The sequence below is a fragment of the Alnus glutinosa genome, chromosome 2 (genome assembly GCF_958979055.1).
Source record: "Alnus glutinosa chromosome 2, dhAlnGlut1.1, whole genome shotgun sequence".
Taxonomy (NCBI): Eukaryota; Viridiplantae; Streptophyta; class Magnoliopsida; order Fagales; family Betulaceae; genus Alnus; species Alnus glutinosa.
In genome coordinates this window covers 6,256,993-6,268,256 of record NC_084887.1, presented here as the reverse complement: position 1 = coordinate 6,268,256, position 11,264 = coordinate 6,256,993, and the positions used below count along the sequence as shown (strand labels likewise).

The following is an 11,264-nucleotide window of genomic DNA, read 5'->3' as shown; positions in this document are numbered from 1 at the left end:
TCAATGCAATTGTTCTTCAGTTCATAATCAATATTGGTAGAATTCTTCTCTTGTCTTAGAAAGTTTTTTTTTACCCTTATTGAACTCAAATCATTCTTATTTTTTGTGATTATAAGAATGATGATTATACAACGGGTTTAATTGACATATGATCAAGAGGATTAGATAAGCCATGCCTAGGGAAGACGGATCATACTACACCCTAGTTTAGTGTAATTTAGGTAGACGATCTGTGCCAACCGAAGATGGGTTATACTGTTCCATTGATTGTATGTATCCTATTAAAGACATAACTAATCCATACCTAAAGAAGACGAGTCGTACCGTACCGCATCTTAGTGGTTAGGTGGACGGTTCGTGCCAACCGAAGATGGGTTATACTTATTCTTTAATATGGTAATTTCTTGTTTATTTATAGAATGAATTTTTCTAATTAATTATGATTAACCATTGATGTGCGGATAGTGGTGAAGTCAATACTCTACTCTGTCTTTCTCTCTTATAATTCAATTCTCTTTTACGTTTATTTTATGCACTTTAGTTAATCACAAAATCAACAACATTTTCTTTAGTTATTTTTAACTTTTATAAAATTGATAACAATACCCCTACAGTCTTTGAGGTTCGACACCCTCTCCATAGCCTTATCTTACAAAGATTCGTTCTATTGCGAGTGGTTATTTTATTATTGATATATTTCGGTAAACAAAAGACTGCATCAACTGTGTTTTTAAAGATTGTGATTTGAAAACGTAGAAAATCTGTGTTTTCAAATCGCTGGTAAGATGACGTTTTTTGAAAACGCAAAATTTTAAAGGGTAATTTGCGATTTTAAAGGCTAAACTGCAATTTTGCCAAACACTTAACTGCATTTTTAAAATTCACTTTTTCAAATCGCACTTTTTGAAATTGCAAACCCAAACGGACCATAAATTAGAAACAATTCTTCTAACTCAATTTAAAGAAAAACTTTGTCCATTTCTCTTCTCACAAAAAATAGAAACTACAAAGAAAATAAGACTTTTTTTTCATGTTACAGTTATTATTTTTTCTTTTTAAAGTAATTATAAGAAGTAGAAGAAGAATGGATGACATCCATAAAGGAACTTTAAGAAATACTCTTACTTTAAGGATAGTTAAAACACTTGATCCGGCCAAACAGAAAACCCAAAAAAAAAAAAAAAAAAAAAAAATGAGATGAAGAAAATAGAACTTACAAAATGCTTGGGTAACTTTGAAGAAAATGCTTGAGTAACTTTGACAAGAGGTTTTTATTGTAGCTCAAGCTTAGTCGACCTACAATAAAAACCTCTCGTCAAAGTTACCCAAGCATTCTCTCATATTTTATTAATTACCCATACTTTTGTATCTTTGCAAAGAGAACTTACAAATATACTCATATCTAAAATTTTGAGAAATGTTAGAATATTACAAGTCTGTTTATGTTTTTTTTTTCTTCGAAAGAAGTGGGGATCTCTCTCTCTCTCTCTCTCTTTTTCTCACTATGTTTCTGATGTGTAAGAGTTATCTCTGTTACGTCAAGAACGAATATTTACAAATGTCGATAGTTCATGTTAGAGTGAGTAATCCATCTCCTGCCTTATCCCATGATACGTGTGAAGATAACTCACCATCTATGTGCTCATTTGGTGCAACAGCTCCTCCTAATAAACATGATAAGATTGGATGAGCTCTACGTTTGGATTGTAATTTATCTTGAGTAATTGTTAATAGATAGGTCTCTAATTATTCCTTTGTATCTATCTGTTTGTTATAACAAACCTAATGTATCTTCTATTTATACTATTGAATACAAGGAATGAAATATTCCAGCCAAAGCTTTTCTTATTTTGCAGATAGTACCTATGTGTGTCAAAGATGACCTAGATTCATTATGTTATTAACTTCCATAGGAATGGAGTTGATGCAGGAAGTCCAGATTCATGAGCAATCAACAATGGATTTTATAAATACTGTATTTTGCTTCCTCCCTTTGGCAAGCGAACAAGTACGAAATTGTCTAATAAACTTGGCCACATCATGTTTTAATGAAGGCCAACATAAATGATCTTATAGCATCCCTATAGCTTAGTCATTTTATACTTTTAGCTAAAATAGCTAATGAAAAGACTAAAAACCACCTCCATCCGATTATGCGAAAAACACCACATGTGGTGTAATACCGTTCATAAATTCATCCACGATCGTAAGATTGACCACTTGAGAAAGTACTTGACCTTCTCGGTGGCAAAGAGTGCATAATTATTTTAACATTTCTCTCTTTTCTAATTTTTAATATTTTTCTCACACAACATGGCAGTGCTGCCTTGGCTGAGCAATGATGGCTGAGCTGCTCGCAGTGCTCCTAAAGGAGAATCGGTGGAGCTTTCCGGCTGCGACGGTGATGTGGGACCCACAAGGGCTAAAGGCCACAGCTTTCATGGCGTTCTTGAAGGAGATTCGGTGGAGGACCACATGCCGATGGAGGTTGACAAGGAGACACCGCGTTTTTTCGTCAATGATGGTTGAGCGACGAGAGAGATATTTGTTGCATGAGGAGTGAGGCGATTTGTGATTTATTTGTCTGATTTTCAATTTGCAATTTGTGATTTCATCTAATTTGCGATTATTTGTCTTACTAAAAAAATTTAAAAACAATTATTTATAAAAATATATATAACAAATTTAAATAAACGGTTGAAAGCAAGTTTTGAAAAGTGATGAGTTAAACTAAAAAAAATAAATTTTGATTAATCATTTTGTATATAAATATAAAAAAACCACTGAAATTGTGAATGCTCTTACACATATATAGTAATGGTCTTGTCATGCCCAAAATTTCCAGCAGTGCCACCTGCATGCAGCATGCAACTCTCCTCCCTCGAGAAAGTATTAGGCAAGCGTTGCCAAGTCCCTTAAAAAGAAAGAAACCCATCTTGAATGACAAAAGGAAGGTGACTGATTCTCTGTCCAGCGATGATTTCTTCATAAATAATTCCAAATTCTTAAGCTTGTACTGCCAAAGAATGTTGTAAACGTGTTTTTCAGGGCACAAAATCATGAAGGTTATATAGGTCCCGTCTAGGAAGGATGAACTGCTATTGCAACCTAGTTAGTTTAATTTAGGTAAAACAATTTATGTCTTGCCGAAAAATGAATTATGCTTATCCCTTGATTACGTGTATGCTAATTACGAAATTTGATAATTCATAAATAGAGAAGACGGATCGTACCGCATCTTAGTAGTTAGGTGGACGATCCATACCAACTGAAGTTGGGTTACACTTATTTCTTAATAAAAGAAATTTCTTGCAACATCGTTGGGTGCTTAACAAACACACACGAGTTACATCATTTATATAAGTGGAATTCCCATGTTAAATGCAATTTACCATTATTATAAGGTTAGTGGTGAAATTAGTCCCCTATAACTTTTTCATACTATCTCATTTTTATGTTTTTAGTTAGTTCAAATTAAAAAATCAAAATCGAATATATTTTCTGAATTAAATTAAAGTTAATCTTAGTTACTTAACAACCAAACTAGCCGTTCTTGAGGTTCGTCACCCCACATAGACCCTATCCTACAAAAGGTTCATTCTATTGCGAGTAGTTTATTTATTATTGACTCCACACCACATCACGCCTCCAAACCAATCCTCTTGCCTTACCCTATTTGAAACCCTAAATTCCCTACTATTTTCCAGCCTTTCCTACCACAAACCTAGCTCCGGCTATACCAAAATCTTATAATAAACATGCTCTCCTACAATTTGCTTGTGTAAACCATAACAACTAACAAAGTAATAGAGATGATCAAATGATAAACTGAATAACTGCTAATGGCTATACCAGTAGCCATACACAATTGCATTATTTGAGATTTTGAAGCAATGCTTCCAAAGAATACACAAACGTACACTCCTACCAGAAAAATATAAGCCATATATAACATTTATTAGCACACAAATTTAAAAGAAAAAAAATTAGAAACTGCATTCTTTACTAAAAATATAAGAGCTCGAGATGCCTTCATTCGATTGCTCTCAAGTCTTTGCACTCGTTGATGACACGCCACTCTTGGGCTGAGAGGAAGCAAATGAAGTGTTGCTCCGTGCCTGTGAACTTTGGCTTGAAGATGACTCGGTGAAGAAAACTATGTGCTCCTGATTGTCAGCAAACAGTTCGAGAGATCGTGGAATCGGGGCCAAGTTCACATCTAGAACACCCTCAAGGATTTGAACCACCTGACCCATCGGCAGCCTTCTAGTTTCATCATCTTGGATGCACCAACAAGCAACTTTACAAACTCTTGTGAGCTCCTCTACATCAGCGTTTCCCTCCAACCAGGGATCTAATAGGCTAAGGACATCGCCCTCTTCAGCCATGAGGCTTGCAGCCCGGGATGGGAAGAATCCAATTTTGCCATCTGCAGATGGCTCAGAGTTTCTCCTTCCCGAGACAAATTCGAAAAGCATCATTCCATAGCTGTAAACATCGGCCTTGGCTGTAATGGCCCCCCCTGAAATCCACTCTGGAGCAAGATAACCTCTTGTGCCTCTCATGGTTGTCAGGACTCGGCAGAACTCCCGCCCAACAAGCTTTGCCAGGCCAAAATCTGCCACTTTTGGACACAAATAAGCATCTAGAAGAATGTTTTCTGGTTTTATGTCACAGTGTATGATGCACTCTCGGCACTTCTCATGGAGATAATTCAACCCTCTAGCTGATCCTATAGCAATCTGGTATCTTTGTTTCCAGTCCAAAAACTTTTCATGGAAGAGATGAGATTCTAAAGAGCCATTTGGCATGTAATCATACACCAGCAACTTTCTAGCACCTTCAGAGCAGAACCCACGAAGCCGAACAAGATTTACATGTTGGATTGTCCCGATTGTACTGACTTCTGTGCGGAATTGCTTCTCTCCTTGGCTGATGCTTGCAAGTTTCTTGACTGCTATGAATGTTGAATCAGATAACTTCCCTTTGAAAACAGAACCAAAGCCTCCTCCGCCCAACTTGTCCGAGAAATTCTTGGTCGCGTTTTGCAAGTCTCTGTACCTAAATGCCACCAATGAACCCTCTACTGCTTTTCCAGTTCCAACAGCTCTCTTTCTTCGCATAAGGATTATAAAAAGGCCTAGCAGAATTGCTACCCCTGCAACTGAGCCCGCAATGGCACCAACAATCATCCCCTTATTATTCTTTTTAGTTGAGAACTCAGAAGCTGCAAGTTTGAGATATAGAGTTCTCCCTTTAGGATCATCTCCTGAGAGTTGTTCCAGATTCAAGAGATCTCCAACCCAAAATGAACAGTTATTGCTTTCATAAGCATAAGCATTGCAGGAGCAACTATTCAAGCAGGTGGATTCACATTCTATAGCACTTCCAACCCCAGCAGATTGTGGTTGGACAGGCAATACCATGCTGGGCATTGGTAAAAACCTGTCTTCGTGCCCATTAGTAAGATTGGTATTCTTACACTGTAAAGGAGTTCTCCTCATGCACCCACCAGAATAATCTGACAAATTCCAATCGTTCTGCGACTGAGGAATAAAACCTGTCAAGCAGCTACAAAAAGGCTTTGATTGTTCGTTGCAGGTACCAAAAGCCCCGCAAAAATCATAAACCTCGCATTGTGTTTGCGGTTGAGACCAAAACAAATTCCACATATTGTTATTGTTTAACCATGTCTTTTGCTGAATCTGCCCAGAAATTTCAATCACGAATAGAGAAATGATGGAAGGATCGTCAATAGAATAGGTGAAATAACTCTCATTTGTGTTGTTAACATAACTGAAGTTGTAGATATAATTGGCTGCCATTTCAGGAACTAAGCTAAAAATCTTCCCATCCCAAGCTCCACCAGTCCAATACTGAATGGACCTATTCCACAGAATAATATACTCACTGGTATTTACCTTTAGCTCAAGAGAAAAGAGTCCTGGTGCAGGATCCTCCTCATTCTTCCATGAAATGAGGCGTTGGTTTTGATTGGAACTTTTGTTCAATCCAAACTTAGCACCAGGAAGCCATGTATGAGCTGGGTGATCAAAACTTTGCCATAAATGTTGTCATGAATTAGACCCATCTTTCAGAACAAGATTTCCTTCATCTAGAAGAACAGCTTGTACAGGACTTGATGAAGTGGTGGAGGTCAAATTTGTGGACCAAACTGGGATTTGGGACTCATTGAAGAGAACCAAATTACCATCCGAGATTCTTAACACAGAAGAACTCTTATCAGAGACAGGTTTATCTCTGTTTGCGACCCAAACTATGGTTTGGGTTGAGACTTTACCAGTACCGTACCACATGCCGATGTAGTAGTTAGAAGAGTTACCTGGTTTGAAGAAACCCAGTACAAAATTGCCACCTGAAGAGGCAATGGTTTGATCACCAGAGAGAGATTGGTTGGCAGAGATGGTGTCAGCTCCAAGGGAAGGATGGTTGTTGACAGATAAGCCGAGGAAGAGAAGAGAAAGCATGGGCCATGGATTCTTCTTCCTATCCATGGCTGCATAGAATTTTTACAGAGTAGCGGGAGGATGGAGGAACGGGTCTAAATACTCGTATCGCTTCGGTGTGGAAGAGGAAGTTTATAGAGTCAGGTAGCAACTGACTAACACGCCGAGGAAATTTTTGTCGTCGTGTTTTGTCTGATTTTGTGGGGGGAAAACTATTTTTTGGAAAAGTCGATTACTTCGTTCAAAGTTCAAACTATTTCACAAAATAGGCCAAAAAACAATTCAAACCAAGGGATTCGTGAATCTTCTGAAAACCGGTCCCCTCCTCTCTCTATCTCGCCAGAAAAGTCGCCATTTTTACTGAAAAAGTCTCCATTTTCCAGCTGGACTCCCTCTCGCCGGCCTCTCTCTCACTTTTCCCCGGAAAAGGTCCCATTTTCGCCGGACTCTTTCTCACTTTTCGCCGGAAAAGGTCTCTATCTTCGCCGGGAATTGTCTCCCTTGCCGGAGACGCTCCTCTCTCAAATTTCAGTTTTCCAAATTTCCTCCCTTTTCCCCCACCGATGACCGACCACCGTCCCCCTCCACCACCGCCGAACGCTGCCCACTAAACGGCCGACCGACCGAGCGCCGTCCACCGACCGACATCGTCCCTCTCAGACCACCTCTCTCTCTCGGACTCATTTCACAAATTTACACTGTCCCCCTCCCCCACCGACCGAGCGCCGGCCACCAAGACAAACGGCCCACCGACCGTGTGCAGACCACTTTAAAGTTAGATTTTTTATTTTTTATTATTATTTTTTTTCTGGGTTTTTTTTTTTCTTTGTAGAAACAACAGATTTTTTCCTTGGATTGGTGTTATTTGATCTTTGCTCTTTCACTGCTTTGATCTTTGCAAGTTCGGTTTGAATTCTTCATATTCCTGAGATACATGTTCTATTCATTTGTGTTTTGGTGTAATAAATTTCATTCATCCAAAAAAGAAAAGAAAAGAAAAAAAAGCCAGTGACAATTTTACAGCAGAATTGAGCACTGCATGCCTTCATTACCATTGATTTATGCCTGTGACTTTTAATAGTATGGCTTTTATTCTGTTAGTTAATATGGATGTTCAATAATTCTTTCATAAGGTACTTAATCCAATTCTTTCCTGCTTACTGACATAAAGGTGTTTCAAAATGCACATATTCATCAATTTGTTTTCTCGGTTCCTCTTAAATTAATCCTCTGTAGTTTTGGACGATAAGCAGGCTGCATGTCAATGGATCTGGGGAGTATGAACCTAAAAGAAACTGGTAGTCAGTGTTCTTCTGCTCTACAAGATGAGGTATTTCTACTATTCAAGATGATATCATTTGTGCTTTAAGGTCTGTGGTCAGTAATTATTTTGGATTGGAATGCCTGAAGTTGCTAATAAGCTTAATCTTTTACTTAGCTTTGGCAACTGGGATCATTGCGAAAACTTTTATCTTTATTGAGAATCTACTAATGAGGTGTGAATATCATTGCAGCTTGATATGCTACAGGAAGAAAATGAAAGTCTACTCGAAAAGGTGATGCCAATATAATTTTGCACTTCATTTTTTGCCTATATTGTATAAATGTTTGACACTGGCTTGTAGTAACAATGCTCTATTTTAAGAAGAATCATATTTTAGCTGTGCAAGTCAAGACGGTTTTCTTCAGCTTTTGAAGCACTGAGTTAATGCTTGGGAGTGCTGCAATAGTAATCTCCAAACAATCAATGTGGTCAAATTGAGTGCTTGTCATGCGGATATTGCTGTTGCAACACATTCATTCAACAGAGAAGACGTTATTCTAGGGAGAAAATGTAATTTTAGGTGTTTTGTCTCTATTGATGTGATCAAAATGTAATTTTGTTAGTACTGGGCGAAGTGGTTTGTTTTGGTTGGCCAATCTGGCATAATGAATTTTACAAAATTGTATGTTAAATTTGAACTCAAAGCAAGTACAATCGTACATGAAAGAATAGTGTGTATGCACAATTGCAGGTGCATACAGACAACCATTTCCTCAAGAAATTCCAAAGAATGCCAACTATCTGAACTATGAAATTTGAAGTTTTGTATGTCTGCAACTTTTCATATGAATAGTAAAGTTGATCTACTAGCAATTAGGATGTGAGTTTCCAACAAATTACAAACTATGAAGTTTAGCATTTGTATGAAAATGGAGTTTGAGGATCAAAGTAAAATCCACTACAAAGAGAAATAAATTAACAATGACAAAATGAACGTGATTTCATTTTGAACTTTTTCACATCTATCTACTTGTGGTTCTAAAACCAGACTTTGATGATTTTGGGCTCAATGCTGCATTCGCAAGCAAGTAAAACATTACAGAAGAAAAATTACAACAAAAAGGAAAAAAAGAAGAAGCACAAAATAGTGCCGAAACACAACAAAATACATTGCAACGTTGCTTGATCTTCAATTAGTTTTCGCTTTGGTTCATCTTCACTCAGAAGAAGTTTCATCTTCATCATGAGGCAAATGTAGACGTTCTTTTGATCTTCAATTAAGTTGCCTGGTTCATTTTCGCCCTGATGGCGTTCATCTACATCCCAAGGAAAATGTAGTGGGTCTAGTGCCTGTGATGAACTGTCAACTGCATATGTACACAGTTCTTGCCTGTATTCATGTTTTTGTGGATATACGACTAACAAATCCTGTAATTTAAATGTATTCTGTGTTAAATGCAAGAATAACATGGACTCTTTAATTGGCATCCCTCTGTTTGCACCCAAAAAAAAAAAAAAAGCAGCAGTAATTAATTGCAAGATTAAAAGCCAAGTAAAGTAGTGGCTCGGTGACATGATAAAATACTGCTTCAATGTTATTCTTATGAAATAACTACAATTGAAAATTTAGATTTTTTAAAGAGTGGAAAATGTACAAATAAGACTGCTTCTTCGGAGTAATATGCCATTAGAATCTCAATATCAACCAAGATGTTTCCTCCCCATATCAGTCTTGAGAAATGCAGCCATCATTCGATTGTCAATTTCTAATTTCTTTAGCAGAAAGCTTCAACTTGTCAATGAAAGTTTCATAGAAAAATAATAATGACATCTTGATATGATCTAGTAAAAAAAATTCAATTGTCCTGCTTTAGAAATTTCACACCATTCTCTATATATGAAGTCTACTGGCTAAATAACTAATGTTTTTGTTACACAATTCCAATATTCTAACAACAAAAAGAATCTTTTATAAAGTCAAAAAAAAAAAAAAAAAAAAAAAAAAAACAGACACATACACAATCAGAGTGAAGAAGTAATTTTCTTCGGCTGCCAAGAAGTAGAAGGTGCAGGACCACCGCTACGAGCTTGCCCGCTTGACAACCAGTTAGCTCTGGCCTACAGGTTCTCCACCTCTCCCTTGGCAATCTCTCGCACAATAAGTCCTACTTTTTTTTTTTTTCTTTTTGTCTTTTATTTTCTTTTCTATTACTGTGCTGAGAGCCTGAGACAATAGTCATTCTCTTTCTTCAGTTCAAACAACTCGTTTTTAGGTATGTATATCAGGTTATTGGCCAAAACCGGGGTCCCGGTTATTGGATTTTCAATAACCTAGTCCGGATTCGGGTACCACGAGTAAAATCGGGTATCCAGGTCGGGTATTTTTAAATATATATATATATATATATATATATATATATATATATATATATATTGGGCCTTTTTTTTTTTTTTTAACTTCACTTAAACTTTTTTGGGCTTTATATATTCAGTTATAAAATTCTAGTCCAACTGTAATGAAATCCAGTTATATTCAGTTATTAAATCCACGTAAAAGCCTAGTAACATTAGAAAACCCATAATAAGAATCCACATGAAATGTCCAGAATTTACATAGATAACAAAATGTCTATTAATAGCAAATAAACAAACCTACAGTCCATATTTCTTCAGAAATAAAATGAATATTATATACACAGATAACAAAATGTCTACTAAGAGCAAATAAAACAGACCTACAATCCATATTTCTTCATAAATAAAATGAATATTACATACACAAATAACAAAATGTCTACTAAGAGCAAACGAAACAAACCTACAATCCAAAAATCTTCAGAAATAAAATAAATATTACATAGATAAGAAAATGTCTACTAAGAGCGAACAAAGTAACAAACCAACAAGTCTACTAAAATTTTCAACTACCATTATCCTTCACTAAGTTTTTGCCACATTCTCCCACACATTTAATAGGAACTCTAATAGTTTTCTTTATTGTAAACAGGCCATTGATAAGTTGTCGATCCTCCCAAGTTTATAAAAACATCATTATTAGCTCTATATAATTTATAAAACATCAAGTTTTCTCTTTCTTTTTCCCCATATTTTTTATGTTGCCATTCAAATATTTAACTTGAACCTCTCCATCCATTTTAGTGGTTTATATAGCACTTTCTTCACACAAACAAAACACTACCGAAATCACAAAAATCAACCAAAATCCCCAAAATCCAGGCAAATCAGAAGTTCAAATGCAAAATTAAACCAGATCTAAAAAATGATCCAAATCTAACATTTGCTCCACCTGCTTCCTTTGCTTCGTCTACTTCAGAAAACACTAGATCTGTAGAGAAACAAAGAGGAAGTCAGTAAAATTGAAGAAGAGGAAGAAGGCAGGTGTGAAAAGTGATTCACTGAGCCGTGAAGACAAGAAGAAATGAAGGCAGCAAGCCAGCGGTGCACAGGGAAAAAAAAAAAAAAAAAGAGGAAAGAAATGAGATTCAGGGTTCAGGTCGTGTATCATAGGGTAA

General features: G+C 36.5%; 1 long non-coding RNA gene and 1 pseudogene across 1 annotated transcript; one reads left to right on the top strand and one right to left on the bottom strand.

Moving 5' to 3' along the window:
• Positions 1-4,046: 4,046 nt before the first annotated feature.
• LOC133860141 (G-type lectin S-receptor-like serine/threonine-protein kinase At2g19130) lies at positions 4,047-6,571 on the bottom strand (annotated as a pseudogene).
• Positions 6,572-7,752: 1,181 nt separating this feature from the next.
• Positions 7,753-8,305, top strand: LOC133860142 (uncharacterized). The gene is made up of 3 exons (XR_009898872.1): positions 7,753-7,797; positions 7,982-8,023; positions 8,129-8,305. It is a non-coding gene; the product is annotated as an uncharacterized LOC133860142 (long non-coding RNA).
• Positions 8,306-11,264: the final 2,959 nt, after the last annotated feature.